This window comes from Haliotis asinina, chromosome 10, assembly GCF_037392515.1.
Source record: "Haliotis asinina isolate JCU_RB_2024 chromosome 10, JCU_Hal_asi_v2, whole genome shotgun sequence".
Lineage (NCBI taxonomy): Eukaryota > Metazoa > Mollusca > Gastropoda > Lepetellida > Haliotidae > Haliotis > Haliotis asinina.
In genome coordinates, this window is record NC_090289.1 from 29,155,928 (window position 1) to 29,166,033 (window position 10,106).

Genomic DNA, 10,106 nt, shown 5'->3' on the forward strand with positions numbered 1-10,106 from the left:
CACTCTTCTTACTGTTCCACTGAGCTTGCTGCTTGATGAAATTTGTTCTGCTTCAGTTATCTTACCAAGCAGTGTTCCCTTCGATAATTTTACATCCTTCTCTGCTACATTTAGTACTCGCACTGGTATCACATTGTCCATATACACCAGACTTGACCCAGCATGGACATCATCTTGCAGATCACTCGGATCAAGAACACCTAGAGTTGATGGACTAGGATCTGTTATCCTTCCCAAAACAACTTTTTCGCATCTAGGTGGGATGATTTCATTTGCTACTAGCTTAACTCTTGCTGCTCGAAATTCTGTTCCTTCTCCCCGCGACTTCCCTTCAACTCTTGACCCATTTATCACCAAGTCTCCATCTCTGGTCAGAACTATCGCATTCAGGTGCCGAAGAAGATCCATTCCTATTAACATCGTGTCACTAATAGGTGCAATGCAAACCTGCCACTCCACCTCTTCAGATCCAAGCTTGATCAAAGTGGTCATACCTCCAATAGCGGTCATGCTCCTACCTGTTTGGGCATTTAAGAGTTGTACTTCTTCACTACCTGGCTGAAGACCGAGTTTCTTTGCAAATGATTGAGAAAGCACTGTACAATCAGCTCCAGTATCCACGACAGCTGAGCATATTTTCCCATTCACTGTGACATCAACTAGCATGGTACTCCCGTTGCCTGACAGCCTTTTGATTTTTGAAGGGCTTTCGACAGGACTATTGCTCCTAGACCTGCGGTAGTTTGGAGATGGTGACCAGCGCCTTCGTGCTGGACTAGGACTGGGTGACCTGCTTAAGTGGCAGTCTCGTTGGAAATGTCCAGACTGATTACATTTGTAGCACCTTAAGTCCTTTGACTTCTCCCTTTCAATCTGCTCATCGTGGATCTTTCCTTTTATAGCCAGTGTGAGGTCTGAAATGCTTTTCTCCATTCGTTTCATCACTTCCTCGAATTTATTCTCAGTTAAGGTAGTAACCGCTTTCTCCCCTGTGCTTGCGGTGTCCCAAGACACTCGTCTACTTTGTTTTCCCTCTGAGTCCCGTCCTACTGTGGCTTTATAATTGTGCTCAAGGGTTGTTACTAGTTCTAAAGCTTCCGAGACAGACTTTGGTTCTTTATTCATAACCTCAAATGCAATACGTGTGTTGCTAATTCCTTTTAGGAAGGCCTCTGCAGCCAATTCTTCTTGCATTGCTAATGGCACGGAGGGGAATGCTTTTGCAGCCAGACGCCTAACAGATTCTGCGAATTCATCAATTGTTTCATTCTTTTGTCGAAGTTCAGACAACTTCTTCCTTAAAGTTGAAGGTGGTTCATCCCTTCCAAATCTCCCTTTCAACTGTTCTTTCAGTTTATGGTAATCCTCCAAAACTTCTTCTGGTAAGGTATAGGCAAACTTTGCTGCAGACTTCCTTAGACAGCTATGGAGTCGATCCAGACGTTCGATATCTGACCACCCATTTCGACGGCTCATTCGCTCAAATGGTAAAATAAATCCTTCCCAATCATCGGTTCCATCAAAGCAAGCCATTTTCGGGCGTTGAGTATCCTGAAAGAAGGAACTATTGTTCCCATGTGAATTTCCCATGGATCTATCAAAAGTGTGTCTGTTATTTTGAAGAGTCCGTGCCTGCCTGCTAAAATCTTGCCTTCGCCGGTCTTCTCCGAATGGGCTTGAGTCCTCATAAGATGCCATCATGTTCTCACGTTCACTTTCAGGATCCCTATACGGTGTCGAAGTGAAACAATCTCTGTCGCGATCTCTGTCTCTCTGCGACTCCGAAACCAGCCTTTTGTTCATACTAAGTAGGTCGTTTATTTGCTGCCTCTGGTCATTAATCAGCCCAACTAATGTGGCAGTCTGTTGACCAAGCTCCAACATTCCTTGTAGGGATGCTTGTGCATCCTCTTGGTTCTTGGAATCTTTAATTTTATGAGTTCCCTCAGCTCCCCCTGGCTCTCCCATGTCCATGACTGTTACCGTAAGGCAAGTACTTCCTGAGGATCAGCAGCAATGGATAGGACAGAAGAACTTCTATCCCTGAATAAATCGTTCACAATGTCCAACTGTAGTTTGTGAAGCCACTTTCTTGACAAAAGTTCTCCTGGATGAATGCCGTCACGAAGAAGATTAAAATTGTAACGACTCTTTCCTGGTTTTGTTTTTAAGAGATCTGCATCAAATTTCAGTGTGGAGCGTCCTAGCTTCTTATTGAAATGTTCAATGTATATGTTTAGTTCATGAACTTGATGTTGAACTTCAAGGTCCAACTCGTGAAGATTTGCACTTTCTGGATGTTTCAGATGTGCACTTGCACAGTATGCAGAAAAGGAATACGTGGGAATTCCAATGACTTTAATTCTTCCGTCCAGGGCCAGTATGATGTCTCTAGCCTCCTTCAGTTTTCTACGAAAATTGTGCCATGTCTCTCTCTCTGAATTTCTTATTTGCAGTCGACCATGGAGTTTCTCAGTTATATCGCAGGTTCCTGTCCACCAATAAACATAAGGTTGTTTTTCAAAGGTGTCCACGATTTGCCTCAACTCTTGACGAAGACATCTAACCAGATCTGCAGTTGTCCCCCCTCTCACACATACAAATTGCAAATTTAAACACTTGAGTGGACCAGCAGTTTTCAAATACAGTCCTTTACTATCTGATACAAGAACTGGAATAAATGGAGAGGACGAATCCGGCACATTCAATGGGTGTCTTTCTATGAATTTCACTAACTCTCGCTCACTCATTCAGCTTGTCATGTGATTCGCAGTGAATCACACCTTAAACAACTCTTTACAGTTATTGAAGGATTCGCAGTGAATCCCAGTGTCCACTACGGTGGAACTTCTGAGGCACAGTAATTAAGTCAAAATCCAGCCTCCTCAGGTTTAAGAATGAAGGTGCAGAAACAAACACATCCAGTTGCAGAAGTGAAATTCTGTGACTAAAGTAGGTCAACTTTAACTAAAACAGCTAGATCGTGCCAACTATCACATAATAACATATTACATAAGCCTAGCTGATGGAATTACAAACAGAAACAACCTTACCAGCAAGTTTGGCACAATATGACAAGGCAACCTGTCAAATCAATGGGCAATAGCATGGATGTGCAGAAACAAACACGCCCGTCTGGCCGGATACTGTGATGACAGATGTTCAACAGCACAGACGCCTTGCCAGAAATTAATGATACTAAGCGAAAATCTGAGAAATCTGAATGAAAGGTTATGTGTCATGTAAGGTTTATGCAAAATCATCAGAAAATACACTCAAAAAACTAGACAAGGACACATGTTTCAATAGGCAACAACACAGAGAGTGGACAAAACGATCGGCTAGCAGACGACAAAACAGGACTAGGCCAGTTGATGCGCGAAGTTACGCGGGCTCAACAACCAGCAATACACAACGAAAAACTATATCTCTTCAATGCCAAAGCTTAGAAAAACTATGGGGCGAAGATTATAGCACATAAAATGTCAAACGATTTTTCAGTGGTAAGCTGAACCGCCCGGCAGCGAAATCTCGCGTAGATCGCACAGTAGTGCACCTACAAAGCAGAGGCAATATCGGCGAAACACTTCAAACCCTTTGAAAGTTAGCAAACCCGAATGTGAGTTTGCTAATTGGCGATGTTAATCTTCTTTTTACTTCTGACACCAGTGTAATAATACCGGGACAGATGACCAACAACGTGCTTCTTGTTTAGATAACTTTTAATGACGGAACCATACACCACGCATGCGCGAACATCATTAACTCAAAGGGGCCCATTTAGGGATGCATCACAATATTATTTCTTTGCGTCTATTTGTGAGATCTCTATCTCAAACCACGCTATTTATTGGAACTGTATTCCACATGTATTCCATGGAACTGAAACACTGATTCACAGGAAGAATATGTCATGGCAAGACTTTTTGAACTTGTTTTAAAAGGCTTTCAACTTACAAAATATAACATAAAAAAAAAGAAGCAATGGCTTTCAATGCTGAACCCCAAATAAGTAAAGTTAAGTAAAATCGGTAAAAATGTATCCCCATATTCTTTTTCTTTCTTCCTCACTTTTAGAGGAAATGCAATAAGTGTGTTTGAATTAATTTTTAACTTTTGGACTAGAATCTGTTACCCCACCAGTAATTACAATTGGTAGGGCCAGACAAATGTTTCTTTTTGTTATATGGATTTTTGTCTTCGGCAAAGCCAAAGGAAAGAGGGGAAAAAATTATGATTAGTATGAAAGTATTATTCCTTCTAAATACTCAAAGTATTTTACTTTTGGCAATTTATGATATGTATATGGGGCAAAAAGCAACTAAAAACAGATTTTCATGTAAGTTTACGTTTTTGGCCAATAAAAACATTAGGATTGTATTTTTGGAACGGGGAAAATTTGCTTTTGTCTTTTTTCTTATTCTTGAAAAAATATGGCAGGTGGATTCATAAAAGAAGAAATAAAATTAACCAAAAATTGGCCTAATGTTCATATTTAATGAGTTTATGATACATGCACTTAGTATGGTTGGTAGCTTACATACATCAGCATGTCTACCACACAGCCTTATATAAATACCTCTACACTATCTGCTTCTGCCTAAGTTTGTTGCTAGTCACACCATCATAAGTTGGGATGGTTGTCAAGGTCATTGTTTATTGTGGTCACATTGAGTCTTGAACGTACAGTGAGGTGGTTGGATAGAGATGGTCGGGCGAACATGTTCCTTCACCTGACATTAATCATCTCAATATTATGATGGGACTCAATTCCACTGAGGTAGGAGGTCAAGGCCATGTGGCATAAGCACAAAATCATGCTGTGAACTCTCGCCACGTTTTATTTCAAAGGGGTGAAGACTGCCCCATGTTTCTTTCATTGGCAAATTAATCAAGGTGTTTGAAATATAAATTTGGCCTTACAGCAACATTTTGCGGTAATTAAGTTGGCAGAAATTTGTACATGGCACTCAGATGGGGAGTCATTTGCTTTGAACATAACTGCGAGGAGCATGGAGTTGGGGGGATCATTTACATAGTACATGCTTCTCCATGAAATAATCTTTACAACTAGCTGTAAATTATGAGAAGAAGGTAATTTGTTATCAGGTAAGATATGAAGCTTTGCAGACCACATTCATTTTAATAGGCTGATAGGTCTGTTTTAGGTATATGCAGATGACAAGCTTACTTGTATATCCCATTATCACAGACTGCCTCCATTTAGCTGGAAGATTGACGTTCAACAACCATCCAGCCAACCAACCATTATGATACTGGATTAAGGTGCTTTTGACATTTGTTTTGTGCTGTATCCCTGGAATTGTTGCATATGGATTCTTTTATATATTCATGTTAGTATTGTATTTGTGCTCAGCAAGATATCAACCATTATCCTAAGCATTTTTGAAGGAGCACTTCTGGAGCTTATCAACATTCAGTGTTCCTCCATATTATGCTGTCAGCACCCTTGAGCTCTGTACTATGGCCACAAATTTATTGGATGATGCATATGGATGAGAGATGGCTGAATCATATTTTAGTATTCAGCCAGCACCATTTTCTCAAGTTGATGTAGCTATCACATTTGTGTTGTTTTCATGAGAAACAGTGAAGTGAGAGTTTGTGCGTTTCCTCACTTTGAATGAGCAAACTAAATTGGGCCCACATTGGACCCAGCACTTATCATACAGTGTTGGTTTTCAAGCAAGTCATTTTATGGATAACAGCATGCTTTAGATGAATGTTGTTTTTTTTCAACAGAGGGCATGGTTTTCTTGTCATGTCACATAAACTTATGTAAATTGTATGAAAGTTCCTGAGAGAATCTGATTTCAGCCTCTATATTCTTTCAATGTACATGTTGTTGATACATAGAACTGGACGTAGTGGATTATTTCATTGGAAGAAGAAAGATGTAAAATCGATGTTGAAAGAGTCAACTGAGTCTGTCAGCTGGCAGGATATATTATGGTGTTCCCTAGGTAACTATTTCTGTTTACAATTGTTTGAATGGAGGGCAAGGTAGGCCCACAACTTCAGTACCTGCAACACAATCATGTGTTCGAATCAGTTTGTATTGATTGTGGCACCATAAGCCTCAGCTGTGGGACAAAACAGGAACCAAACTCTGTCTGCATCCCTTGAAGCTCTAGTTCGAGCAGCTCTTCAGCAACCAATACTTGTTGTTAAATGTGACTCAGAACTTAAGTGTCCAGTCTTGATTACTTGGTTGATGCCTGTCATCTTACCAGTCAGTTGATTGCGGTCATATATCATGGAGAGCAGTGTTAGAGAACTCTCACTGACTCACCCTACTAATTGTTGGAAATGTTGATTTTTGTTGTTTGTCAATGATGTGTATACTGATGCAAGCCTTTTTAACACTTACTGGACTAGTCATGCATTACAAACGTGACAATACAGGGTATGTACACTGCATGAATCGTATCAGATGTATCCCATGGTTTCCAAAGGTCTTCACTGTCTGGCATGAAAATGTCATTTTGCTAAATTAAGGAAAACTTTGTCCATTTTTCTTTCATTTACAATTTCCGTCATCGAAGTTGAAGAAGACAATAGCTTAAGTGATAAAATTTCTAAATTCCAGAGACAATTTATTGGGGAGCCTGGTAGTGACCATATATCATTTACCTTCAAATCATTGTATTATCTTTATCTTTCATAAATGTATTTTAAGAAAATCAGCTGGGGAGTCAAACCTTGCTTTTATTCAGATTACTTAAATTATGGTTCCTGTAAACATCTATTGTCTCATTAATATGATTAACATGACTGTAGTCAAATTCACACGACAATATATCACTACCTCACCAGAGTAGAAGATATGTTGTCACTGATCATAAATTGTTCAGTTTGGAGGGCAAGATATTGATATTTTCATTTAAAGTTATGCTACTTTTTACTAAATTCATGAGTTTGAATCTGCAATCTTTAAGCACAAAGATTCACTTTTGTTGTTGTTATTTACATACAGTGTCTATAGATCTTTTATTTTGAAAACATTAGATCTGTGAGCAGATTTCACTTCAAGGCAGATCAAGCTCAGTCTTTCACAGATATTTTGGTCAGCCCAATAATTGTTATTCCTTTCATCTAGTCCTCCCTATTTCCAGGACCTCTCCACAGCAGTAAACATACTACTCAGTAATAAGTATAACACCTTTTACCTTCCCAAGATTCTTGCTGAAGTGGAACTAGCCACTGAATGCATCAGGTAACTAAAACCAAACATGGTGTACTAACTGTTGAAACATCTACATGTCCATAGATCAACAGCACGAGTATTAACTGCATGGCCTAATGGACAGTGACAAGCACTGGTGTCCAACATGGTCAAGATATGCAGTATGAATGACAAGGCTCAGTTAAGTTACCTCCATATTTGGCCAAGAAATATATTATTTAATTTTTTCAAAATAGTGATACAGGCAGGACAGAAAGAAATATTAGTCTTGTTTGTATCATCAGGCATGGACACCCTTTCTGCCTTGTTCATATAATACTGCAAGAAGCCTTCCTCTCCTGCCAACGGCACTTGTTAATTGTGAATACTGTGTTACTGGTCAACCTTGTGCTGTTTGCCAGCTGGCCAGACATTGTACAAGTGTTTTTGTTATTATGTCAATTATTTCATATTTGTCAATTGACACAAAAAAAGGTGCATTAATTTATTTGAATAAAGTCTAGTCAGAATATTGATTGGTTATTCTTTTGTAATTTTAAAAATGAAGTAAGCTTTCATACTTTGATACTTGTATCAGAGTTTGGTTTTACTCAGCATTTAGCTTGCCACATGGTACCCCTGTGGGGAATCAAACCAGGGTCTTTGGCATGATGAGTGAATGCTTTAACCACTTGGCTACTCCAAGGTTTTCGGGCAGGTAAGTAGTACCATGTCTTGATGCCATTTGGTACAATCCCACATGGAAACGTACCAATGACCTGCAGTCTGTGAAGCCACAATACACTGGACCACAGATGCCGTCGCATGTTGTGGGCCATTAAGAGATATCCTCCTTACTAGTATGATGGACCTGTGACAGGTCATCCTCGATTATCTCCAGGGTATACCTTCTGTTAAAGGTCACATGCAACGTAAAATACAACTTTGCAGATTCTGGTACCTTTCAGTGTGCACTTACTGAAATAAATCATAAAAAATGCCAATTCAACCTTATATATAAAGTTGAAAAAAAATGCGATGAAAAAAGCCCGCGAAATCGGAGTTCAAACGTTTCACTAAATTCCCCCCAGCGCTGGGGGGAAAACTGGTTTCAACAGCTGTGCTGCGCTGCGTCCATAACGCATGCGCAGTGAATAGGTTCGCGGAGCTTAAACAGTATGCGTGCCCAGCGTCTGAGGTCGTGAGCAGTAGTCTAATCTAGGTTGTGTACACAAATAAGTAAATAATCTACTCGTTACATAAACCAACTTGTTGATTGTGGTAAGCAGTCTCTGTCACAGAGAAAGCTCAGTGTCTGGTTTATTCACACCTATATGTCTGCCTGAAGACAACATGCAATACACAGCTTCAATCATTGACCACATGCAATTTCACCTATCAGACAATACGACATAAAGAAAATAAGTTGATTTATGACTCGTGCACCCAAGTAACAAACAAGTAAATAATCTACTCGTTACGTAAAAGAACTTGTTGATTGTGGTAAGCAGTCTGTGTCACAGAGAAAGCTCAGTGTCTGGTTTATTCACACCTATATGTCTGTCTGAAGACAACATGCAATACACAGCTTCAATCATTGACCATGTGCAATTTGAACTTAACACCTATCAGACAATACAACATAAAGAAAATAAGTTGATTTATGACTCGTGCACCCGAGTCCCGTGTCTGCCACATTATGTAATTAGGCACGTGTGATACACATGACATGTTTTTATGTCTGTGGGTTGCAAACAAACTACATTCATTTTTTTCGGATGACTGGATCTGACGGAAACTTGTGCAAACTCTTGTCAGATTCAAGTCCTGCTTTGTACTTGGACGAATGACAGATTCCAGCCACGCAGTAGTTTACCATCTCTACTGACATGATTTTTTATTGGATCGAGCGCAAATTCAGAGAACATGTATTTTCTAAACCCAACATCTCTATATACATTCTTCATGGATAACGACTTCTTTTCGTGTACATGTATATGAATCCATACTGAAACGACGCATCAAGTACACAAAAAGAAGTTGTTATCCATAAAGAATCTTACTTTCTTGTGACTGGCTATACTTCTAAAATGCCCATCAAACACATCATCTTTGTGTACACACAATGAACCCTCAGCATGTCAGCAAATGAAACAGCCAATCGGAAACCGTCGTTACACTTGAGTGCATATCCACCCGCTATGACTGGGTTCGGTCTCCCGAGGGTTTCGTTTCTGGGGAAGTAAGCCCAAGTACAAAATATTGCACTTTTGAATCGCGATTGTACGCTTATAATTTTGTTTATTTGTTTTTTAAAAGCAGCAATGTATATTATATGTCGTGAATAAGTGATAAATGTGTTTAAATTATGTTTGATTTTTTGGTTGCATGTGACCTTTAAGTCTCCACTGAACTCTGGATGCATCTACGGGTCAGCCCAGTCATTTTATTACCTCCCTTGGCCAACTTTAATCAATTCTGGTGTCAACGCTGGGAAGTTCAGCATACCAATCACAACTTTCACTTCTTAAATTATCTAACCAATAAAAAAAACTACACAAACCATGCAGATGTTTTCTGAAAGAAGTAGGAGTTCTTGTATATACTTTTATCCCCCCAGCAGGTAATGTGGGGGATATAGTTGACGCCTCGTCTGTCCGCCCATAATCATTTTGTTTCTGGAGCATAACTCAGAAACCATTCAATATTTTTAGACCAAACTTGATTGATATAGTAATCTCTGCCTATGGTTGTGCCTTTCGCTATTTACTGATTTTTGGCATTTATATTTTTTTGTTTTTCCATGGAACATTTAGGTGTTAGGCTAATGGTAGGGCGGGCTTCATTCCCGGAGCAGAACTCAAAAAAAGTTCAATATCTTTCTGCAAAACTTGGTAGATATATCAGTCAGAAGCTGAAG